General features: G+C 42.8%; 1 protein-coding gene and 1 long non-coding RNA gene across 6 annotated transcripts in view; one reads left to right on the top strand and one right to left on the bottom strand.

Annotated features, from left to right (window-relative positions):
* The window catches only part of LOC128692507 (cyclic nucleotide-gated channel alpha-3), a 1,073,829-nt gene that overhangs the window by 210,787 nt on the left and 836,789 nt on the right, over positions 1-26,253 (bottom strand). The window lies entirely within an intron of this gene.
* The window catches only part of LOC138853430 (uncharacterized), a 427,485-nt gene continuing 419,145 nt past the window's right edge, over positions 17,914-26,253 (top strand). Inside the window, exon 1 of the long non-coding RNA XR_011392615.1 lies at positions 17,914-18,003. This is a non-coding gene — a long non-coding RNA (uncharacterized lncRNA). The remainder of the gene's footprint in view (positions 18,004-26,253) is intronic.

Here is a 26,253-nt window from a genome sequence, read left to right as displayed (position 1 = left end):
AGGTTGTCAGTCCCTCGGCCTGGAGAAGTTCAGTTCCATAGTCAGGAACTATGGAACTGAACTTCTCCAGGCCGAGGGACTGACAACCTCAAATTCTACGACTTCAAGGGTGATGGACTGATTACATCGTCTTCACATCTCTACTGTTCCTGCCTACTTTCTGTATTCGACTGAAAAAGCCTACTGTGTAGGCGAAACGTTTCGGAATAAAGTTGCCTAACTGTTGTCTATGTGTCTTACCTACCAACCTGTCGGTATTGTATACCATTTTGATGTTCAATCTCAGCTATAATTGACTAGTAATTTGCCTACAATTGAGGTCAGGTTTATTGGGCGGTAATTTCACGGTAACGACTTGTCCCCTGCTTTAAAAATAGGAATTACATTATTAGCCATCTTCCACATATCAGACACTACACCTGTTTGAAGGGATAAATTAAAAATATTAGTTAATGGTTCACAGAGTTTCATTTTGCATTCCTTAAGAACTTTTGAAAAAAGCTCATCAGGACCCGGCGACTTATTTTGCTTCAGTCGGTCTATTTGTTTCACAACCATTTCACTAGTGACTGTGATGTTACATAATTTATCTTCTTCAGGCCCACTATAAAAATTAATTACTGGAATATTGTTAGTGTCTTCCTGTGTAAAAACCGAGAGAAAATAATTATTTAAAATCAAACACATTTCATTCTCTTTGTCAGTAAGATGCCCATAGTTATTTTTAAGGGGACCTATCTTATCTCTAACTTTCGTTCTATAGACCTGGAAAAACTTTTTGGGTTAGTTTTCGAATCTCTAGCAACTTTAATTTCATAGTCCCTTTTAGCTCTTCTTATCCCCTTTTTAACGTCCCTCTTAATGTCAATATACTGATTCATAAGATGACCCTCACCTCTTTTGATACGCCTATAAATTCCTTTCTTATGCCCTAGTAGATATTTCAGCCTATTATTCATCCATTTTGGGTCATTTCTATTTCATCTAATTTCTTTATACTGGATAAACGTTCTTTGAGCAGCGTGTTGTTCAGAAAACTGTCATATTGATAGCTCTCTTCGTTACCCCAGTCAACAGATGATAAGTGTTCTCTAAGCCCATTGTAATCTGCTAAGCAAAAATCTGGAACTGTTACTGAGTTGTCCCTACTATCATACTTCCATTCTATACTAAAGGTAATTGATTTGTGATCGCTTGTGCCGAGTTCCTCATTAATTTCTAAATTATTAACAAGGGTTTCCTTGTTCGCCAGAACCAAATCAAGGTTATTTCCCCTTGTAGGTTCTGTCACAAACTACTTCAAAAAAACATTCCTGAACTACTTCTAAGAAGTCATTTGATTCTAAATTCCCACTCAAGAAATTCTAATCGATGTGACTAAAGTTAAAGTCCCCTAGAATTACCACATTATCGTGCCTTGTGGCCTTAACAATTTCCTCCCACAGTAATTTTCCTTGGTCCCTATCTAAGTTTGGGGGACGGTATATCACTCCTAGAATCAATTTTTTATGCCCCTCTGAAAATTCTATGTAGATAGACTCTGTATGTGTTACCTCAGACTTAATACCCGTTTTTATGCAACAGTTCAAGTGATTTCGGACATACAGTGCCACCCCACCTCCCTTACCGATATTTCTATCTACTTGGAACAATTTAAAACCCTGAATGTGACATTCCGAAGGCATGTCCCGACTTTTGGAATTAAACCATGTCTCAGTGATTGCAAATACATCAATGTTACCTGCACTAGCAACTAATCTCAACTCATCCATCTTATTCCTAGCACTACGGCTATTAGCATAATATAATTTTAAAGACCCTCCTTTCTCTTTACCCTTCCTGCTCATATCTGTTTTTTCACTAAACATATTACTGTCCTTGTCGCCTAGTGCCATTGGCTTTCCAATATCCACCTCATTCTGCCTATTACTAGTTCCCCTAGAACTCATAGTATTACTACACTGGGACTTCACTGTAGTCTCGCCAAAACCCATACCACTATATATTCTTAGTTTAAAGCCCTAACAGCTCCCTCCACTGCCGTTGCCAGTGCCCCCACCCCGGACCTAAATAAGTGAACCCCATCCCTGGCATACATGTCATTTCTGCCATAGAAGAGGTCCCAGTTGTCAATGAATGTTACCGCATTTTGCTTACAGTATTTGTCCAGCCAGCAATTGACACCAATTGCCCTGGACAACCATTCGTTTCCAACTCCTCTCCTTGGCAAAATACCACATATGACAGGGTTCCCACCCTTCTTCCTAATTATCTCTATTGCTGACCTATACCTGCTAATCAGGTCCTCACTCCTACGTCTGCCAACATCGTTGCCTCCCGCACTGAGGTAAATAATAGGATTGCTCCCATTACCTTTCATGATGTCGTCCAGACGGCTAATAATATCCCCCATCCCTGCCCCAGGAAAACATACCCTGTGCCTCCTCTTCCTGTCCCTAAAACAAAAGGCCCTATCCATAAACTTAACCTGACTGTCTCCAACTAAAACAATGTTCTTACCTTCATTTGTGGAATTTATCGTGACGTTCTTGATGGTCTTCATTGGGGTATCAAGGGATGTCTCACTCACGTCTGCCAATGCTCCCTTGGTGCTCGTTGTGATGTCCCCAGTAGACAACCCACATTCGTCTGGTAACACCGAAAATGGGTTGGAAGTCTCCATAGCAATCTTCTGGATCTTCGTTGTTTCTGCCACTCCAACAGACTTCTTGATTTTCAGCTTTGTTCCATGTTGGCCGGCCACTGACCAGGTTCCTCTCTTGACCTGAGGACTCACAACAGGATTACTTCGAATCCTCTTGTTTTCCTCCGTCAATCGCCGTATCTCAAGCTTAGCAACCCTAAGCTCCTCTTTCAGCTGCTGGTACAGTTGCTCAAGAGAGGACATCTTGTACAGATTCACGGAGAACACGCTGGACAGAACAAGCCTGATGCTTGTACCTGTTCTTGAGTAGGGTGTGTGCTAGGTGCAAGGCTAAGTATAAAGCTCCTCTTCTTTGAGGAATAGCGCCTGTAGTTATAATTAGAGCTGAGGCTAAGCACACAAGATGCGAGACAGTGTTCCTATACGCCACTCCAGCCTTGTTTACATTGCGGATAACTTGTTTCTCATACAAACTTTATATTCTAATCTTTCTCATATGAGACAAGCTGTTAATCTCAGCGTAGTACGAGCCCAGGACGTTCCCACTCTCACCTCCCTGCATTCATAAAATATCCTGACGCTTTACTTGTGTCGTGGCTACATTAACGTCACATATCAACACTGCGAAACAGCAGTCTGCCAACTCAGATTCCTGCCCAACACTCCACCGCAAATACCCACGTCAGCTCCAGACTCCCTCAACAACAGCATGCTCATGATAATTCACGGGAGAGTAAAAGCTTTTCTTATACCGAGTGAAGAGCAGCAGAGACATAGCGGAAACTGTGCTCACCTCGCCGTGAAATCTAGTGACTGACTCTGCTGTGAGATGTAAAGTGTTTCCATGTTTCTCAAGAACCTGCCAAGCATGGGCCAGTAGGAATACCGCAGTGTTCCTCGTGTTTTTGTCTCCTGCCTAAACTGCGGGCAAGGTGAACATTCGTCACTAGGGGAGGTGAACACACGTCACTAGGTGAGGTGAACACACGTCACTTGGTGAGGTGAACATGTCACTAGGTGAAGTCAACACACATCGCTAGTTGAGGTGAACACACGTCACTAGATGGTGATGTGATTGACACATATGTGTGTCAGCCACATCATTACCTGTGTGTCAGTCACATTTCTACCTGTGTGTCAGTCACATCACTACCTGTGTGTCAGTCACATCACTACCTGTGTGTCAGTCACATCACTACCTGTGTGTCAGTCACATCACTACCTGTGTCAGTCACATCACTACCTGTGTGTCAGTCACATCATTACCTGTGTGTCAGTCACATCACTACCTGTGTGTCAGTCACATCACTACCTGTGTGTCAGTCACATCACTACCCGCGTGTCAGTCACATCACTACCTGTGTGTCAGTCACATCACTACCTGTGTGTCAGTCACATCACTACCTGTGTGTCAGTCACATCACTACCTGTGTGTCAGTCACATCACTACCTGTGTGTCAGTCACACTACCTGTGTGTCAGTCACATCACTACCTGTGTGTCAGTCACATCACTACTTGTGTGTCAGTCACATCACTACCTGTGTGTCAGTCACATCACTACCTGTGTGTCAGTCACATCACTACCTGTGTGTCAGTCACATCACTACCTGTGTGTCAGTCACATCACTACCTGTGTGTCAGTCACATCACTACCTGTGTGTCAGTCACATAAGAACATAAGGAAGGAGGAACACTGCAGCAGGCCTGTTGGCCCATACTAGGCAGGTCCTTTACAATTCATCCCACTAACAAACATTTGACCATCCCAATTTTCAATGCCACCCAAGAAACAAGCTCCGATGTGCAAGTCCCTCTCAAATCCAACCCCTCCCACTCATGTACTTATCCAACCTAAATTTGAAACTACCCAAAGTCCTAGCCTCAATAACCCAACTAGGTAGACTGTTGAACTTCAAAATGGTATAAAATACCGACAGATTGTTAGGTAAGACACATATGCAACAGTTAGGTATCTTTATTTCGAAACGTTTCGCCTACACAGTAGGCTTCTTCAGTCGAGTACAGAAAAGTTGATAGAAGCTGTCTTGGTTTAAGGTTGCTGCTTACCATAACCCCCAAGTCCTTTTCGCAATCTGTATGGCTAAGTTCTACATTATTTAACTTGTAAGTGCTAGGGTTATGGACACTCCCGAGCTTCAGAACCTTGCATTTATCTACATTGAACTGCATCTGCCACTTTTCTGACCAAGAGTAGAGTTAGTCTAAATCCTCCTGAAGTTCCCTAACATTTACGTTTGAATCAATTATCCTACCTATCTTCGTGTCATCGGCGAATTTGCTCATATCACTAGTAATTCCTTCATCAAGATCATTGATATATATTATAAACAACAACGGGCCCAAGACTGATCCCTGTGGAACGCCACTTGTTACTGATCCCCACTCGGATTTAACCCCATTGATGGACACTCTCTGCTTCCTGTCTGTGAGCCATGATTCGATCCACGAGAGCACCCTTCCCCCAATGCCATGAGCTGCTACTTTCTTCAACAGTCTTTGGTGTGGAACTCTATCAAATGCCTTACTAAAATCTAAGTAAACAATATCAAATTCTTTATCGTGGTCAACAGCCTCAAAAGCTTTAGTGAAGAAAGTTAATAAATTAGTTAGACAAGCCCGGCCTCTTGTGAATCCATGCTGAGTATCATTAATCAAGCTATGCTTATCGAGATGGCTTCTTATAATCTCAGCTATAATTGACTCTAGTAATTTGCCTACAATTGAGGTCAGGCTTATTGGGCGGTAATTTGACGGTAACGACTTGTCCCCTGTTTTAAAAATAGGAATTACATTAGCCATCTTCCACATATCAGACACTGTACCTGTTTGAAGAGATAAATTAAAAATATTAGTTAATGGTTCACAGACTTCCATTTTGCATTCCTTTAGAACCCTTGAAAAAACCTCATCAGGACCCGGTGACTTATTTTGCTTCAGTCGGTCTATCTGCTTCACAACCATTTCACTAGTGACTGTGATGTTACATAATTTATCTTCTTCTGGCCCACTATAAAAATTAATTACCGGAATATTATTAGTGTCTTCCTGTGTAAAAACCGAGAGAAAATAATTATTTAAAATCGAGCACATTTCATTCTCTTTGTCAGAAAGATGCCCATAGTTATTTTTAAGGGGACCTATCTTATCTCTGACTTTTGTTCTATATACCTGGAAAAAACTTTTTGGGTTAGTTTTAGAATCCATAGCAACTTTAATTTCATAGTCCCTTTTAGCTTTTCTTATCCCCTTTTTAGTGTCCCTCTTAATGTCAATATACTGATTCATAAGATGACCCTCGCCTCTTTTGATACGCCTATAAATTCCTTTCTTATGCCCTAGTAGATATTTCAACCTATTATTCATCCATTTTGGGTCATTTCTATTTGATCTAATTTATTTATAAGGGATAAACGTTCTTTGAGCAGCATGTATTGTGTTCAGAAAACTGTCATATTGATAGCTCTCTTCGTTACCCCAGTCAACAGATGATAAGTGTTCTCTAAGCCCATCGTAATCTGCTAAGCGAAAATCTGGGACTGTTACTGAGTTATCCCTACTATCATACTTCCATTCAATTCTAAATGTAATTGATTTGTGGTCGCTAACACCCAGTTCCTCTGAAGCTTCTAAATTATTAACAAGGGATTCATTGTTTGCCAGAACTAAGTCAAGCAGGTTATTACCCCTTGTAGGTTCTGTCACAAACTGCTTCAAAAACAATCCTGAACTACTTCTAAGAAGTCGTATGATTCTAAATTCCCAGTCAAGAAATTCTAATCAATATGACTAAAGTTAAAGTCTCCTTGAATTACTACATTATCGTGCCTTGTGGCCCTAACAATTTCCTCCCATAGTAGTCTCCCGTGGTCCCTATCTAAATTTGGGGGACGGTATATCACACCTAAAATTAACTTTTCATGCCCCTCTGAAAATTCTATCCAAACAGACTCTGTATGTGTTACTTCAGACTTAATACCCGTTTTTATGCAACAGTTCAAGCGATCGCGGACATACAGTGCCACCCCACCCCCCTTCCCGATACTTCTATCTACTTGGAACAATTTAAAACCCTGAATGTGACATTCTGCAGGCATGTCCCGACTTTTTGAATTAAACCACGTCTCAGTAATGGCAAATACATCTATGTTACCTGCACTAGCAACTAGTCTCAACTCGTCCATCTTATTTCTAGCACTGCGACTATTTGTGTAATAAATACCTAAAGACCCTCCTCTCTCTTTACCCTTCCTGCTCCTTTCTGTTATTCCACTAATCCTATTACTGTCCTTGTCAATTAGTGCCACTGGCTTTCCAATATCCACCTTATTTTGCCTATTACTAGTTCTCCTAGTACTCATATTACTACCCTGAGACTTCACAGTTTTCCCGCAAAAACCCATACCACTAACTATTCCTAGTTTAAAGACCTAACAGCTCCCTCCACTGCGTTGGCCAGTGTTCCCACCCCACACCTAGATAAGTGAACCCCATCCCTGGCATACATGTCATTTCTGCCATAGAAGAGGTCCCAATTGTCAATGAATGTTACCGCATTTTCCTTACAGTATTTGTCCAGCCAGGAATTGACACCAATTGCTCTGGACAACCATTCATTTCCAACTCCTCTCCTTTGCAAAATGCCACATATGACATGTTTCCCACCCTTCCTCCTAATTATCTCTATTGCTGACCTATACCTGTTAATCAGGTCCTCACTCCTACGTCTGCCAACATCGTTGCCTCCAGCACTGAGACAGATAATAGGATTGCTCCCATTACCTCTCATGATGTCATCCAGATGGCTAGCAATATCCTTCATCCCAGCCCCAGGAAAACACACTCTCTGCCTCCTACTCCTATCCTTCAAGCAGAATGCCCTATCCATGTACCTAATCTGGCTATCCCCAACAACAACAATGTTTTTACCTTCCTTGGCGTCGTCCGTCGTGATGCTCCGAGTAACCGACTCACATTCGCCAGGTAGCATTACACCACTTGTAGAATTCGTCAAGACGTTCTCGATGGTCTTCGTTGGGGTTTCCAGGGATGTCTTACTCACGTCTGCCAATGCTTCTTTGGTGCTCGTTGTGGCATTCCCAGTGGAACTCTCACATTCGTCAGGTAGCACCGAGAATGGGTTGGAAGTTTCCACGGTAGTCTTCTGGTTTCTCGTAGTTTCTGCCTCTCCAACCGTTTTCTTGATATTCAGCTTGGTTCCATGTTGCCCGGCCACTGACCAAGCTCCCCTCTTAACCTGGGGACTCACAACAGGAGGATTACTACGAATCCTCTTGTTCTCCTCAGTTAATCGCCGTATCTCCATCTTAGCAACTCTGAGCTCTTCTCTCAGCTGCTGGTAAAGTTGCTCAAGAGAGGGCATCCTGGTTCAGATTCACAGAGAGCACACAAACAGGTCTTCACAGAGCTAAGTACACGTCACCACATCACTACCTGTGTGTCAGTCACATCACTACCTGTGTGTCAGTCACATCACTACCTGTGTGTCAGTCACACTACCTGTGTGTCAGTCACATCACTACCTGTGTGTCAGTCACATCACTACCTGTGTGTCAGTCACATCACTACCTGTGTGTCAGTCACATCACTCCCTGTGTGTCAGTCACATCACTACCTGTGTCAGTCACATCACTACCTGTGTGTCAGTCACATCACTACATGTGTGTCAGTCACATCATTACCTGTGTGTCAGTCACATCACTACCCGTGTGTCAGTCACATCACTACCTGTGTGTCAGTCACATCACTACCTGTGTGTCAGTCACATCACTACCTGTGTGTCAGTCACGGTCCAAGCTGAGGCAGTAAAATGTAACCACTATTCTTAGATCATGTTGGTCATTCGTCAGTGATCAGTTCCCTGGCTCTTTCTAAGCTTGAATAATGTCTAGTTTGGCAACCATAATACTACTGATACGTCTGAGGATGTCCAGCACCGAGTGATGAAAAATTGATACACATAACGTGCTTTTAAGCTTAAAATTGATTGCGTCGTGCTAGGTAAAGACTGAGATGAGATTTCTTACAAGCGTCACCAGGTTGGTGGGGTGGAGAGACTTCCGGAGTTCCTCCAGGAGGTGGAGAAGTCTGCTTCCTCAGCAGTGCCGAGTCTCGACCTCAATCGATTCAGCAGTGATCAGCGCTCCCGAGATCGAGAGGTGCAGTGTCTGTGGAGAGCCCTTGCATCTTCCTCACGTGGAGATATTATTCTTTAGTGTCAAGGCTCAAGCCGGCGGAGATCGATATGCGGGATGCTGTGGTAGACGGTGATAGTAGAGTGCCTTCAGGTCGCCATCTGGAGGTGATGTCATCCCTTGCGTCCACCGTGTGAGGCTCGATGCTCTAGATTCTTACAGTATTTACAAAATGCGCTAAGCCTTCGTGGATCATTTGAGTGTAAGTACTCGTGATTCACTGCGCCTAAGTCCTCGTGGATCATTGAGTGTAAGCCCTCGTGGATCATTGAGTGTAAACTCTCGTGGGTCATTGAGTGTAAGTCCTCGTGGATCCTTGAGCGCACAAGAGAATGACGAACTGAGAGAGTTGCTGGTCCCCTGGATAATCCTCATGAGCCAGAAAGTCGCTGCCCTGCTGAGCTGCCTCTCTACCTCTCTGAGATGAGGGGGAACACAGCACACCCATACGGATGCTTCTCTAAAATAAGCATCTCTGCGAGTTCTGCAGAAACCCCAGCGGACGATGGATGACTCCGTGAAGAATTTAAAGTTACAATGTTGTTGCTGAAATATTTTGTGACTAACCCTCAATTTGGAGAGAAAATTTTACAAGGCTTGATAATGATACAGGATAGAGTGAAACATTGTCTGAAATTTGTTCCAAAATTGTGGGTTTATCGTGAAAAGACGTCATCATTAAGGATCATCCACCTAATTAAGATAGTTAAAGATACATTTTGTTATGATAGTTGAAAGTTATATTTTGTTATGATAGTTGAAGTTATATTTTGTTAGCAACGTTTTAGATGTTTTTCGTTTTAGTGCATATCTTAGATTTATAATTTTAATTAGCTCTGATCTAGTTTTCCTGGCAACTGTTTTCTTGGTTAAGATTTCGTCAGATTAACACAAACAAGATAATGTGGAAGCATAGATATATATATATATAAGCATATATATATATATATATATATATATATATATATATATATATATATATATATATATGTGTGTGTGTGTGTGTGTGTGTGTGGGGGGGGGGAGGTACCACCTCTAGAACTGGACTGGGGACTCTCATCCTCAGAGGAGTTAATAAACGTACCTCAGGGAAAACTCAAGGTTCTCCCCGGAGCTGTTTGAATATTTTCTTCACCTACCTACCTATCTACCTACCTATATATATATATATATATATATATATATATATATATATATATATATATATATATATATATATATATATATATATATGTGTGTGTGCAATAAGATCACAGTAAACAGGTGATTTCAGAATATGCAAAACAACCACTCTGAAAGAATAGACAAATTCCAAGCGCTTTCGTGACTACTCACATTATCCTTGATAATGTGAGTAGTCACGAAAGCGCTTGGAATTTCTCTATTCTTTCACAGTAGTTGTTTTGCATATTCTGAAATCACCTGTTTACTGTGATCTTATTGCACACACACATATATATATATATATATATATATATATATATATATATATATATATATATATATATATATATATATATATAGTGAAAGTGTATAAACTAAGGGAGGAGGAAGTTCTGGTAAGATATAAGCAACTATTGGCAGAAAGGTGGACTGGTGCAGGTATGAGTAGTGGGGAGGGGGTTGAAGAGGGTTGGAATAGTTTTAAAAATGCAGTATTAGAATGTGGGGCAGAAGTTTGTGGTTATAGGAGGGTGGGTGCAGGAGGAAAGAGGAGTCATTGGTGGAATGATGAAGTAAAGGGTGTGATAAAAGAGAAAAAGTTAGCTTATGTGAGGTTTTTACAAAGCAGAAGTGTTATAAGAAGAGTAGAGTATACGGAGAGTAAAAGAAAGGTGAAAGAGTGCAAAAGGAGAGCAGATGATAGTGGGAGAGGCACTGTCAAGAAATTTTAATGAAAATAAGAAAAAAATTTGGAGTGAGTTAAGCAAGTTAAGAAAGCCTAGGGAACGAATGGATTTGTCAGGTAAAAACAGAGTAGGGGAGTTAGTAGATGGGGAGATGGAGGTATTGGGTAGATGGCGAGGATATTTTGAGGAACTTTTAAATGTCGACGAAGAAAGGAAAGCGGTAATTTCATGCACTGGCCAGGGAGGTATACCATCTTTTAGGAGTGAAGAAGAACAGGATGTGAGTTTGGGGGAGGTGCGTGAGGCATTACGTAGAATGAAAGGGGGTAAAGCAGCTGGAACTGACGGGGTCATGACAAATGTTAAAAGCATGGGGGAATATAGTGTTGGAGTGGTTGGTATTTTTGTTTAATAAATGTATGAAAGAGGAGAAGGTACCTAGGGATTGGCAGAGAGCATGTATAATCCCTTTATATAAAGGGAAGAGGGACAAAAGAGATTGTAAAAATTATAGAGGAATAAGTTTACTGAGTATACCAGGAAAAGTGTACGGTAGGGTTATAATTGAAAGAATTAGAGGTAAGACAGAATGTAGGATTGCGGATAAGCAAGGAGGTTTCAGAGTGGGTAGGGGATGTGTATATCAAGTGTTTACATTGAAGCATATATGTGAGCAGTATTTAGATAAATGTAGGAAAAATTTTATTGCATTTATGGATTTAGAAAAGGCATATGATAGAGTGGATAGGGAAGCAATGTGGCAGATATTGCAAGTATATGGAATAGGTGGTAAGTTACTAAATGCTGTAAAGAGTTTTTATTAGGATACTGAGGCTCAGGTTAGGGTGTGTAGAAGAGAGGGAGACTACTTCCCGGTAAAAGTAGGTCTTAGACAGGGATGTGTAATGTCACCATGGTTGTTTAATATATTTATAGGTGGGGTTATAAAAGAAGTAAATGCTAGGGTGTTCGGGAGAGGGGTGGGATTAAATTATGGGGAATTAAATAGAAAATGGGAAGTGACACAGTTACTTTTTGCTGATGATACTGTGGTTGTGGAAGATTCTAAAGAAAAATTTCGAAGGTTAGTGGACGAGTTTGGGAATGTGTGTAAAGGTAGAAAGTTGAAAGTGAACATAGAAAAGAGTAAGGCGATGAGGGTATCAAATGATTTAGATAAAGAAAAATTGGATATCAAATTGGGAAGGAGGGGTATGGAAGAAGTGAATGTTTTCAGATACTTGGGAGTTGACGTGTCGGCAGGTGGATTTATGAAGGATGAGGTTAATCATATAATTGACGAGGGAAAAAAGGTGAGTGGTGCATTGAGGTACATGTGGAGACAAGGAACGTTATCTCTGGAGGCAAAGAAGGGAATGTATGAAAGTATAGTGGTACCAACACTCTTATATGGGTGTGAAGCTTGGGTTGTAAATGCTGCAGCGAGGAGGCGGTTGGAGGCAGTGGAGATGTCCTGTCTAAGGGCAATGTGTGGTGTAAATATTATGCAGAAAATTTGGAGTGTGGAAATTAGGAAAAGGGCTGAAGAGGGGTTGTTGAGGTGGTTTGGTCATTTAGAGAGAATGGATCAAAGTAGAATGACATGGAGAGCGTATATATCTGTAGGGGAAGGAAGGGGGGGCAGGGGTCGTCCTTGGAAGGAAGGGGTAAAGGAGGTTTTGTGGGCGAGGGGCTTGGACTTCTAGCAAGCATGCGTGAGCATGTTCGATAGGAGTAAATGGAGACGAATGGTATTTGGGACCTGACGAGATGTTGAAATGTGAGCAGGGTAATATTTAGTGAAGGATTCAGTGAAACCGGTTATTTTTATATCGCCGGACTTGAGTCCTGGAAATGGGAAGTACAATGCCTGCACTCTATAGGAGGGGTTCGGGATATTAGCAGTTTGGAGGGATATGTTATGTATCTTTATACCTATATGCATCTAAACTGTTGTATTCTGGGCACCTCTGCAAAACCAGTGAATATGTGTGAGTGAGGTGAAAGTGTTGAATGATGATGAAAGTATTTTCTTTTTGGGGATTTTCTTTCTTATATATATATATATATATATATATATATATATATATATATAAATAATATATATATATATATATATAAATAATAAAAAAAAAATATATATATATATATATATATATATATATATATATATATATATATATATATATATATATATATATATATATATATATATATATATATATGCAAAACAACCACTGTGAAAGAGTAGTGAAATTCCAAGCGCTTTCGTGACTACTCACATTGTCAAGGAACTTGACAATGTGAGTAGTCAGAAAAGCGCTTGGAATTTCACTACTCTTTCACAGTGGTTGTATTGCATATTTTAAAATCACCTGTTTACTGTGATCTTATTGCACACACACATATATATATATATATATATATATATATATATATATATATATATATATAGGTAATCCGGGTGCGTTTAATTTTTTTCCACTTCAAAAGACCAGTATCATAAAATTAAAGAAATTAACCCTTACATATATGCAAGAGGGAAGTAGAATTTCATGTAAGGCGTTGTATACTTGTTTAAAAACCAGGTTTGTGTTGTGTTGGTGAAGACTAGGTGGTCAGGGCAGTGCTGTGCAGCACCTGGTGAATGGGAGGGGAAGAAGGATTGGGAGGGGGGAAGGTCATAATCTTATATTCGAGGAAGGGAAAGTGTGGCTGCCAGTCCTCGGATCAAAAGCCCTTTACTAGCATCAAAGGCTTGAATATCACATATTTACAGCCAAACGTCTGTTAGGACTAAATACATTTTTTTATTTTGATCCCTGAAGGCTGACCTGATATTTGGACCTCTGAATGCTCACCTGGTATTTGGACCCTTTAAGGTTCACCTGATATATGGACCCTGCAAGTTCACCTGATAGCTGGACCCCTGAAAGGCTGATCTGATATTTGGACCCCTGAAGACGAACCTGAAATTTTGACCCCTGAAGACGAACTTGAAATTTTGACCCCTGAAAGGCTGATCTGATATTTAGACCCCTGAAGACGAACCTGAAATTTTGACCCCTGAAAGGCTGATCTGATATTTAGACCCCTGAAGACTAACCTGATATTTTGACCCCCTGAAAGGCTGATCTGATACTAAACCCCCTGAAGGCTGTGACCTGATATCTGGACCCCTGATTTTCCCCCGTCCTCCAATTTTTTTTCGTGTATGACGAGAGAACGCTTTATACGATCAGTTACAAACCTTCACCGCTGATGCACAGTAACTGGGAAAAGGTTCGCGGAACCATTGGTATGCACTTTTGTACCTTTGGTGAGTTCCAAGAGTTTTTTTTTTGCTCCTGTAGTCCGACCATAGGCAAGGCTCGTCACATAAAATCAAGATTTCTTCCAGTTGGATCAGAAAATCTTGGATCATGGGGAAAAGAGCGCGCTCACAGATCTTGAGATACATCATGGATCTCAAGATATCAGAGCTTAAGATATCTAGCAAATCTCAAGAGCTCTCATAATATTTAAGATATCTCCCAGATCTCAAGATATCTCCCAGATCTCAAGATATCTCCCAGATCTCAAGATGTTGAGAAACCCAACAGGATACCTGGTGAGCAGGACAACAGGTATAGAGTGGTCTTACCCAGTGAACCTTAAAAAGAAAATGATGTAGGTGTCATTTTTATGATCGTCACAGTAAGTGGAGCAACTAATATGGTCACCCCACCTCTCACTCGGGGAGCAGCTACCATGGTCACCCCAGTTCTCACTCGTGGAACAGCTACCATGGTCACCCCAGCTCTCACTCGTGGAGCAGCTACCATGGTCACCCCAGCTCTCACTCTGGGAGCAGCTACCATGGTCACCCCAGCTCTCACTCGTGGAGCAGCTACCATGGTCACCCCAGCTCTCACTCTGGGAGCAGCTACCATGGTCTCCCCAGCTCTCACTCATGGAGCAGCTACCATGGTCACCCCACCTCTCATTCTGGGAGCAGCTACCATGGTCACCCCACCTCTCACTCGTGGAACAGCTACCATGGTCACCCATCTCACTCGTAGAGCAGCTACCATGGTCACCCCACCTCTCACTCTGGGAGCAGCTACCATGGTCACCCCACCTCTCACTCGTGGAACAGCTACCATGGTCACCCCACCTCTCACTCGTGGAACAGCTACCATGGTCACCCCAACTCTCACTCGTAGAGCAGCTACCATGGTCACCCCACCTCTCACTCTGGGAGCAGCTACCGTGGTCACCGCAGCTCTTACTCGTGGAACAGCTACCATGGTCACCCCATCTCACTCGTGGAGCAGCTACCATGGTCACCCCAGCTCTCACTCGTGGAACAGCTACCATGGTCACCCCAGCTCTCACTCGTGGAACAGCTACCATGGTCACCCCACCTCACTCGGGGAGCAGGTAGACTCCTCCTCCTCCTCCCCCCACCATGAGGGAACTATGACCCACTCCCTCCAGTCATGCCGGCACTGTGACACACAGTCCTCCCTATGCGGGCACTGCGATGCACTTCCCTCATAGGTAGTTTCAAATTTAGGTTGGATAAATGCATGAGTGAGAGGGGTTGGATTTGAGTGGAACTTGCACGTGAGTAAATAGAATTATCAAAGCTTATTGCTTGGGTAGCGTTTATTCTGTTAGTGGGTTGGATTTGTGAAGGACCCCCCTAATATGGGCCAACAGGCCTATTGTAGTGTTCCTCCTTTCTTATGTTCTTATGTTAAGAGCATAAGAAAGGAGGAACATTACAGCCCGTCCCTTCCACTGACGCCTATATAAACGTCAGTCTTCTTGCCTTTGCTCCAGATTCTCCTCCACCACGATGCTGTGAACACTAACTCCAAGGCCGAGGGACTGATTACCTCATCTTTTGTATATAGTTCTACTGTCTTCCTATTATGTCCTAGAATCTGTATTGATAAAGCCACTGGATGGCGAAACGTCTACAATAAAGATATCCAGATGTTGCACATGTGTCTTAACTTTCACAGCAGGCCTATTGGACCAAACTAGGTAGGTTCTTCTCAAACTCAAACCCAGTAACAAAAATATTTGCCTGGACTTTAAGCTAAGTGATTATTATATCTACCGTAATATTTTACATTGCTTCATTTAGGTTTACCGCACAACTGAACTGACTTTAAGTACATTGTGAGCGACTAGTGTGCTGCACTCTCTGCACTCTTCTTATCCCCGCTCGTATATCTGTGGTTATACAAGTGGTCCAGAAAACCGACAAGTTGATGAATGAGGCACTTGTGCAACACTTGGGTATCTTGACTTGAAACGTTTCACCGGCCACTGGCTTCTTCAGTCCAATGCAGTAAACAATGGTGGAAAATGAGGAATTTGAGGTAATCAGTCCCTCAGCCTAGAGTCAATGTGTTTAGTACATCGACTGCAGACTGAGGGACTGATTACCTCAAACGCCTTCTCATCTTCCACCATCCTTTTCTGTATAGGACTGAAGAAACCACTGGCTGATGAAACGTTGCAAAAGCGTCTCATTCATCAAGTCACGGACTTTGCCTTCTCGCTCAGTATTGATGAAAGTTACATTACCGGAGCTTCTCAGCTTAATAATGTTGTCACATAACACAAACACCTGTAGTTCTCAGTTTTTACGAATTCAGTTTCAGCTGTGTTCTATCTCACTTGCTTAATGCTGTCACTTTTTTCGGTTTAACTCTGCTGTTTTAACTCGTTGTGTTTCAGGTGTCTCGTTGGTGTTTCATTTGTGTTGCTTCATGGGTTATGTTTTAATTTGTTGTCAATTAAGGCTGTTATATCATTCACCAATTCACACTTCTAGAGTTGCTCAAAATCGGTCACTTGGATTGTCCCCACAATCGCCGGGTCTAAAAATTATCGAGCATCTGTGGGGTCAATTAGAACAGCAAGTCAGGAACCGATTCTCTGCACCGTCGTCTTTGACAGAATTTGAACAGGTCTTGTTTAATGATGATAAATTAGACACATGTGCAACTCTTGGGTATCTTTATTGAGGAAACGTTTCGCCACACAGTGGCTTCATCAGTCCATACGTAGGAGAAACTTGAAGAACAGGAGGAGAATGAGGTAATCAGTCCCTCAACCTTGAGTCGATGTGTTCAGTCCATCAATCTTGAATAGAATAGAATAGAATTCTATTCAAGATTGATGGACTGAACACATCGACTCAAGGTTGAGGGACTGATTACCTCATTCTCCTCCTGTTCTTCAAGTTTCTCCTACGTATGGAATGAAGCCACTGTGTGGCGAAACGTTTCCTCAATAAAGATACCCAAGAGTTGCACATGTGTCTAATTTATCAACATGTCGGTTCTCTGAACCATTCATCTACAGGTCTTGTTTAATATTACCTTCCCTCCCTCACCCCTGCAAGCGTCTCTATAACTCGGGACCTTTGCTTAATCACCCCTGAATTTTAAATTCATAACTGGTAACTTTTTTTTTATTATAGTGCCTTTCAGACAGCCACATTATGCCTAGTGCATGTAATTTTGAACATTTATCATGTGTGCACTAATCTAGATATTCTGCACTCAAGTCGCCTTCAGAATTTCTTGGCTACTGCCACTATTGTAAATAGTTCTCTTTTTTTGTTTAATTGCAGGACCTCCAAGCGTTTTGTTTATCAGTTATCTTGGTTGAAAAATACATAGATAACCAGCACATAGAGAGAAAAGTTTATGATGACGTTCGATCCCGAAACGTCGTCAAAAGCTTTTCTTTCTCATTTTTGCGGGTTATTTGTGTATTGTTCCAGTCACGGTATTATCTTTTCGTTCTTCTTAGTTTAAAAAGTCACATGAGCAAACATTAGGACATATTTATTAGAAAACGTTTCGATCCTGGGACATTAATTACTTCTAATACACAGAGATTAAAATGGCAGTATATATAGGGGAAGAGTAGAGACATTTTAACCTGTGTTAGAAGTGATCAAGGTTCCAGGACCCAAACGTTTTCTGATATGTTCTAGTGCTCGCTTAGTGTCTAAACCATTTTTTTCGGTATCTATTAACAATGTTTATATCATTATATATCTTCGTGTTCTCACCGTTGTCTTGTCTTGTGTATAGTTTTTGGCTCTGTATTATTGTATTGATCAATCCTAATTGCAGTTATTTTTTCCAGGATTTCTTGTATCCGTGAACACCCTGGTGGATATACTGACTTGTCTGTATGTCTGGTGGATCCTGGAAAACCGTTCGTGGGTGACTCTGCGATGTGAGTTCTGCAATTTGTTTTATTTTTTTCTTGTGTTCTCGTTTGTATTTTGCATAAATATTTCTGGCCTTGAGGAAGCAGGCTTAATCTCTCTTCAGTGTTCCCCTTGTAATTAACCAGAATATATACCTTGAGGGGAATATCTCTCTTTTAGATATTTTGTCACCGAAGTGGTTAGTTTATTGTGCACCCCATTCCATCCTGTGGACGGTAGCGCAAGAGCATATGAATACACAAAGGCCTGGGAACTGGGCCCCGAAAGGGTTAACAGGAGTACATCTCGATTTATATCTACAGATCACTTATCTATTACAAGCAAATTTAGGAAATTTGCTTTGTATATTTGATAACTTATTTTCAGTGATAAGATATCTTGACATGTCACATAAGTTATTATACTATCTTTATATTCCTCAATAAGTGGCCAGTTAAGCACATAGTATTCAAGATAGTGACCGTAGGGTTGGCCACATGCTTTGCATTTGGTTTGATCATCTGTGTGTCTGCCAAACTGCCAGAAGTACTTGTTACCAAGCCTAAGCCTAAGCCTGGCCACTACATCAGTCAAGTCTATTCACATTGCAAATTGCTCCAGAAACGTACTTATCTACGTTCATATTATCATAGTGGGTTACACTCAAGCTTCTAATTACATTCTTTAACATTCAGTTTCATTATTTACTTCTCTCCTAATATTATTCCTAATGCTAGACACAGTTACTGCAATGGTATATTCTACATTATCCTTCAGGGTACTTTCCTTGGCCAGCCTATCAATTTTATCATGAAGGAGTAATCCAGTGTGTGATGGAATCCATAACAATTATACATTAATCCCTTTTCCCGGATTTTTTTGAGCGTACCTGGCTTCTCCAATGAGTATGTGAGTCAAGAGCCTTCAATGATGACATGGAATCTATGTAATTGACCAGATTATATATCCCGAGGGGTATATTTCTCTCAGCGTATATATGCTGAGAGTTTAATCCTTATTTTAGAGAATATAGTATCCTTATCTGGTGGTGTAAAGGTTACGATTCAGCCTTAATGACCCAAGTGTAGACGATAGGCTTTAGGCCCCATTAACCAACCCAGCCTGCATATGTAATTTAACTGCTTGCTTGTTACTGCTGGGAAGGATTTAATCTGACTTGTTCAGTTTTAATAAGTTTCTTCTCAAAATGTACGTATATTTGTATTCAGTTTTGCAGTGTTGGAGGAGTAAGCTTTGCAGTTGATTTTTTGCAAGTTATCTTCTGAGTTTTTTCTCGAACTCTTGCCTTGTTACATTGATAACACACACACACACACACACACACACACACACACACACACACACACACACACACACACACACACACACACACACACACACACACACACACACACACACACACACACACACACACACACACACACACACACACACACACACAAGAGGTATGATAAAGCTCACTGAGCAGGGAGAGAGGACCTAGTAGCGACCAGTGAAGAGGCGGGGCCAGGAGCTGTGACTCCACCCCTGCAACCACAGGTGAGTAGTTAGGTGAATACACACACACACACACACACACACACACACACGCACACGCACACACACACACACACATACACACACACACACACACACACACAAGAGGTATGATAAAGCTCACTGAGCAGGGAGAGAGGACCTAGTAGCGACCAGTGAAGAGGCGGGGCCAGGAGCTGTGACTCCACCCCTGCAACCACAGGTGAGTAGTTAGGTGAATACACACACACACACACACACACACACGCACACACACACACACACACACACACACACACACACACACACACACACACACACACACACACACACACACACACACACACACACACCTAGAAAAGAATGATCCTATAAACAATAACTAGCATGATTTTAGGGAAGGGAAATCCTGTGTCACAAACCAACAGGGGTTTTATGACAAGGTGATAGCAGTAAGACAAGAGAGAAGGGAGGACGGGTAGAATGCATTTTCTTGGACTGTAAGAAAGCCTTCGACACAGTTCCGCACAAGAGATTAGTGCAAAAGCTGGAGAAGCAGGCAGGAAAGGAAAAGGCACTGCAAACGATCATAGAATACCTGACAGGAAGAAAACAACGAGACGGTACGTTACACAAATGACCCGCACATAAAAGAGAGAAGCTCACGACGACGCCTCGGTCCGACTTGGACCATTGACAAAGTCATGGTGACTTTGTCAATGGTCCAAGTCGGACCGAGGCGTCGTCGTGAGCTTCTCTCTTTTATGTGCGGGTCATTTGTGTATCGTTCCAGTCACGGTATTGTGCCTTCTTGTTATTTATAGACGGTACGTGACGAGGTGTCAGAGTGGGTGCCTGTAACGAGCGGAGTTCGGTACTGTTTCTGGTATATGTGATTGGCATGACGGAAGGGATTGATTCAGAGGTGCTCCTCTTTACAGATGATGTGAAGCTAATACGAAGAATTCAAGCTGATATAGATTAGATAGGACTACAAAGATACCTGGACAGGCTACAAGCTTGGTCCAGCAACTGGCCCCTGGAGTTAACTCCACCAAATCCAAAGTCATGAAGGCTCGAGAAGATGAAAGAAGACCGCAGACAGGGTACAGGATAGGGGGTCAAAGACTGCAAACTTCACTCAAGGAAAAGGATCTTGGGGTGAGTATAATACCGAGCACATCTCCTGAGGCTCACATCAACCAAATAACTGCTGCAGCGTATGTGTACCTGGCAAACCGAAAAATAGCGCTTCGACACCTGAATAAGGAATCATTCAAGACTACACCGTGTATGTCACGCCCATATTGGAGTATGCAGAACCAGTATGGAACCCACACCTGTTCAAGCACGTCAAGAAATTAGAGAAAGTGCAAAGGTTTGCAACAAGACTAGTCCCGGAGCTAAGGAGTATGTCATACGAGGCGAGGTTAAGGGAAATCAACCTGACGACACTGGAGGACAGGAAGGATAGGGGTACATGATAACGACGTAAAATACTAAGAGGAATTGACAAGGCGGATAGGGACAGGATGTTTCAGCGATGGGACACAGCAACAGGGGGACACAACTGGAGGTTGAAAAGTCAGATAAGTCACAGGGATGTTAGGAAGTATTTCTTCAGCCGTAGAGTTATCAGGAAGTGGAACAGTGTGGGCCAGTAGGCTTGCTGCAGTGTTCCTCCTTTTATGCTATATATACATATATATGGCGTTCATATTCCTCTTCCCCTTTTCCCGTTTGTTTCCTCTCTCTCTCTCCCCGCTGTTCAGTGATGGAGATATCTTCATAAAAATTCCATTTCTCCTGTGTATAAGATTGGTTATCCCGAGAGATGACAATTCCCAAGTGATAGTAGTTGATGATCCCTTACGCAATACTTGACGATAACCTCACTGGCCTACTGAAGTCTCCCAGCTCAGGCTGACACTACTGAAATTTCCTAGCTCAGGCTGACACTACTGAAATCTCCCAGCTCAGGCTGACACTACTGAAGTCTCCCAGCTCAGGCTGACTACTGAAGTCTCCCAGCTCAGGCTGACACTACTGAAGTCTCCCAGCTCAGGCTGACACTACGGAAGTCTCCCAGCTCAGGCTGACACTATTGAAGTCGTAATGATGTAGGTAGAATTACCGACAATATGTAAAGTAAAAGGACACAAGTGCAACTAATGTGACATTTTATTGTGGCAACACTTCGCTCTCCAGGAGCTTTGTCAAGCCGGCTTGATAAAGCTCCTGGAGACCGAAACGTTGCCCCAATAAAATGTCACATTAGTTGCACTTGTGTCCTTTTACTTTACACTACTGAAGTCTCCCAGCACAGACTGACACTTTTCAACACCTAGTTAAGAGTCCCATCTTGCTTGATGGTATATGACTGGTAGACGTAGTTACCGTTGTGTAAGTACTATATAGAACTTGTAGACGTAGTTACCTATGTGTAACTACTGTATTGAACTGGGTAGTAGCACACTGCTGGTGTATCCAGGTTAGTTAAAATGGAGAAAAAAGACCCACTCTTTTTCCTGGCCAATGTTTGGCAGCCTTAACCTTTTCTTCCCTGCTTACCCACCCTCTTGTCCTTTCTTGCTTCTCCCCACGCTTACCCCTTATTGCTTCTCCCCACGCTTACCCCTTATTGCTTCTCCACACGCTTACCCCTTATTGCTTCTCCCCACGCTTGCCCCTTATTGCTTATCCCCACGCTTACCCCTTATTGCTTCTCCCCACGCTTGCCCCTTATTGCTTCTCCCCACGCTTGCCCCTTATTGCTTCTCCCCACGCTTACCCCTTATTGCTTCTCCCCACGCTTACCCCTTATTGCTTCTCCCCACGCTTGCCCCTTATTGCTTCTCCCCACGCTTGCCCCTTATTGCTTCTCCCCACGCTTGCTCCTTATTGCTTCTCCCCACGCTTACCCCTTATTGCTTCTCCCCACGCTTACCCCTTATTGCTTCTCCCCACGCTTGCCCCTTATTGCTTCTCCCCACGCTTGCCCCTTATTGCTTCTCCCCACGCTTGCCCCTTATTGCTTCTCCCCACGCTTGCCCTTTATTGCTTCTCCCCACGCTTGCCCCTTATTGCTTCTCCCCACGCTTGCTCCTTATTGCTTCTCCCCACGCTTGCCCCTTATTGCTTCTCCCCACGCTTGCCCCTTATTGCTTCTCCCCACGCTTGCCCCTTATTGCTTCTCCCCACGCTTGCTCCTTATTGCTTCTCCCCACGCTTGCTCCTTATTGCTTCTCCCCACGCTTGCCCCTTATTGCTTCTCCCCACGCTTGCTCCTTATTGCTTCTCCCCACGCTTGCCCCTTATTGCTTCTCCCCACGCTTGCCCCTACCTCTCTCATCCTTCAGTACTCACCCTCTTGGTCTCCCCCCCCCACTTGCTCGCTCTCGTTCCTCCCTCTTCTTCCATTCTTCCCCCTACCTCGCTCCCTTCCTTTTCCCCTTCTCCCTCCCTTCCTCTTCCCCTTCTCTCCCTCCCTCTTCCCCCTCCCCCTTCCCCACCCTCTTCCCCCAACCTCGTCTCCCACCCTCTTCCCCCACCCTCTTCCCCCTCCCTCTTCCCCCACCCTCTTCCCCCTCCCTCTTCCCCCACCCTCTTCCCCCTCCCTCTTCCCCCTCCCTCTTCCCCCACCCTCTTCCCCCTCCCTCTTCCCCCACCCTCTTCCCCCTCCCTCTTCCCCCACCCTCTTCCCCCTCCCTCTTCCCCCACCCTCTTCCCCCTCCCTCTTCCCCCTCCCTCCCTCATCCTCTACCCCTCACCTGCAGTCCCACACTGTGCTACCTACATGCAGACTACATTTGCATGACGGTTATTGCCCTCACTTCCCAATATGTGTGTGTGTTGTGTGTGCGTATGCATGTGTGTGTGTGCTTCACGCAAGGTTCCACATGTGTACTCACCAAGGTGTATTTGCGAGGGTCGAGACTCGGCTCCTAGCCTCCTAGACTACTCAGAGTGGCATCAATAATTTGTGGCCTCTTGGGCCTTATCATATATGATCTTGAAGCTGTGTATTGAGTTTACCTCCGCCAAAGCATCATCCAAATCATTCCACTGCTCAACCACCCTGAGACTTAGGAAATACTTCCTTACTTCCCTTTGGCTGATCTTTGTATTCAGCTTCCACCTGTGTCCCCTGGTCTTCGTAATCAGCATTCTGTCCCTATCTGTATTATCTGTTCCTCTTATGATATTGTCCCCCACCCCAAGTTGTTCCCTCCATGGCTTTTTTTTTAAGTTCAGTTCCTTCAACCTCTCTTCATGGTGCATTCCTCCAAGTTTTATGACTAGTTTGGTTGTAAACCTTTGGATCTTTTCCAGCTTCTGCACGTGCTTGATCAACGGGAGCTAAACACCGAGACTATGTACTGAGTGATTGTTAGGTATAAATTTCTGAATGATTCTTTGGTTAAATTCCTGAATGCTGTTTTTAGGTTTGCAAGTCTTGCTCATGCTTCTGATAATATACAGTTTGTGTAACCCTGGCCATATTCTTGGGGTTATATTTACCTCCACGCGGTTTTCCTTCACTGATATTCACAGGTTTTCTGCTCCCTTGCTGTAATATTTATCCAGTTTACCCTTACCTTCTCTCTGCATTGCCGTTGTATTTGTTTGGATTGTGCTCCAGTAGCCACTTGCTATACCACATCAACCTGCTGAGGCCTCCCTTGAGCTTATCTCTGTCCTCTCATTACCTTTATATCTGTCCGTATCAGATGTTTTCTTGCAGTCAAAGATGCAGCCCACACATTCCTCTCTTGTTTTATCTTCACGATTCTGTCGCAGAATTTCAGTAAGTTCACAGGATAGAATTATCCGTCCCAAAATTCACGCTGCTTTATTCTAAAGAATCTTCTTTCCTCCACATACTCCAATAATCTTTTTCCACACAGTCAAGTCCAGAACTTTTGATGAATGTTAAAAAACTGTCCTGTAATTCGGTGCATTTTATTTGACCCTCCCTTTTCTATATATAAGGGGACCACATGGTCCTTAGTGCAGTTTTCTGGCATCTTTCGTGACCGATGATATTGGTTCAAGATTTTTACTATTTCGTCACACAGTATTTTTTACTTCTTTTCAGCAGCGTCATAATGATAGGTTCTGATCCCATTACTTTTGCGGCATCGTATTACTTTAGTAGTTTTCTTATTTCTCTTGTTTCGTTCTTGATACTTGTTCCTGTTGATCTGTTCAGACTACAGTGTGTCCATGTAGCTCTCCGCTTTATCACTGACGACCTTTTACAGTCCACTGCTAAGATACACAAATAACCCTCACACAGAAGAGGGAGAAGCCTTTGATGACGTTTCGGTCCGACTTGGACCGGGTTATTTGTCTATTGTTCCAGTCACGGTATTGTGCTTTTTTCTTATGTAATATCTTTTGCACACACTTCTCAGCCTCATTCTTATCCTCGCGAACTGTTTCTCCCACTTCCTACTGGTATATGAGTTCTATATTTCATCCAAGTCCTTTTGTACCTTCCCGTTGGCTTCTCTGTATTCCTGATTCATAAGAACATAAGAAAGGAGGATCACTGCAGCAGGCCTGTTGGCCCATACTAGGCAGGTCCTTTACAGTATGGGACCTATACTGTAAAGGATCTTTTTTTTTTTTTATCTTCGATCTGAATATTTCCTTTTGCCTCTCGGCACTTTGAGTTTATTACCTCCGTCTTCAACTGCTTTGCCTTTCCCGTTGCACTTCTCTCAGGCATTTTCTCATGCTATTATAGTTCCCCTTTGTGAATAGGTCCAGTTTTCTGTCACTTCCGTCATTTTTTCCTTTCCTTCCAGTGGTTCTACGTAACTTTGTACTATATGATAGTTAGCACACAATGGTTCTCCATAACTTAGTACTGTATGATAGCTGGCAACAAGTGGTTCTCCATAACTTAGTACTGTATGATAGCTGGCAACCAGTGGTTCTCCATAACTTAGTACTGTATGATAGCTGGCAACTAGTGGTTCTCCATAACTTAGTACTGTATAATAGCTGGCAACCAGTGGTTCTCCATAACTTAGTACTGTATGATAGCTGGCAACCAGTGGTTCTCCATAACTTAGTACTGTATAATAGCTGGCAACCAATGGTTCTCCATAACTAATGTCACTTACGTCACATTCATTAAGGGTGAAAAAATGGATCAAATCTTGGTGACTCGTCTTCTCAATATCTCTTGTCGTTTTCTGTCTCTTCAGTACTGCTTTCATTAGTCTCTCAGTGACTGTCTCAGTTTTCCCAACCAGTCTTCTTAAGGTTGAAATCTTCTAGCAGTTTATGTTTTTTCTGTCTCTGTTTCCAACGTATGAACTATTGCTGTATTCTGATCATACCTTCCTTGTCCTCCTGTTGTTTAGTGGTGTATTATATATCACTGCCACCGTTATCTATGTCTCTCTGGGTTCCACAGTACCTGATATAAAGTTCACGAACCCCCCCAGTGTTGAGGCTTCCTAGTTTTACAAATGTTCCGTGGCTTCTGGCCGTCTGTGTTGTTGCACTTTTGCTTTCCCTTTGTGTTATTTCTGTTTGCTTCCCTAGTGTGTGTGTGTGTGTGTGTGTGTGTGTGTGTGTGTGTGTGTGTGTGTGTGTGTGTGTACTCACCTAATTGTACTCACCTAATTGTGGTTGCAGGGGTCGAGACTCAGCTCCTAGCCCCGCCTCTTCACTGATCGCTACTGGGTCCTCTCTCTCTTTGCTTCCTGAGCTTTGTCATACCT

This window comes from Cherax quadricarinatus, chromosome 30 (assembly GCF_038502225.1).
Source record: "Cherax quadricarinatus isolate ZL_2023a chromosome 30, ASM3850222v1, whole genome shotgun sequence".
NCBI lineage: Eukaryota > Metazoa > Arthropoda > Malacostraca > Decapoda > Parastacidae > Cherax > Cherax quadricarinatus.
This window is presented reverse-complemented; position numbering and strand designations above follow the sequence as displayed.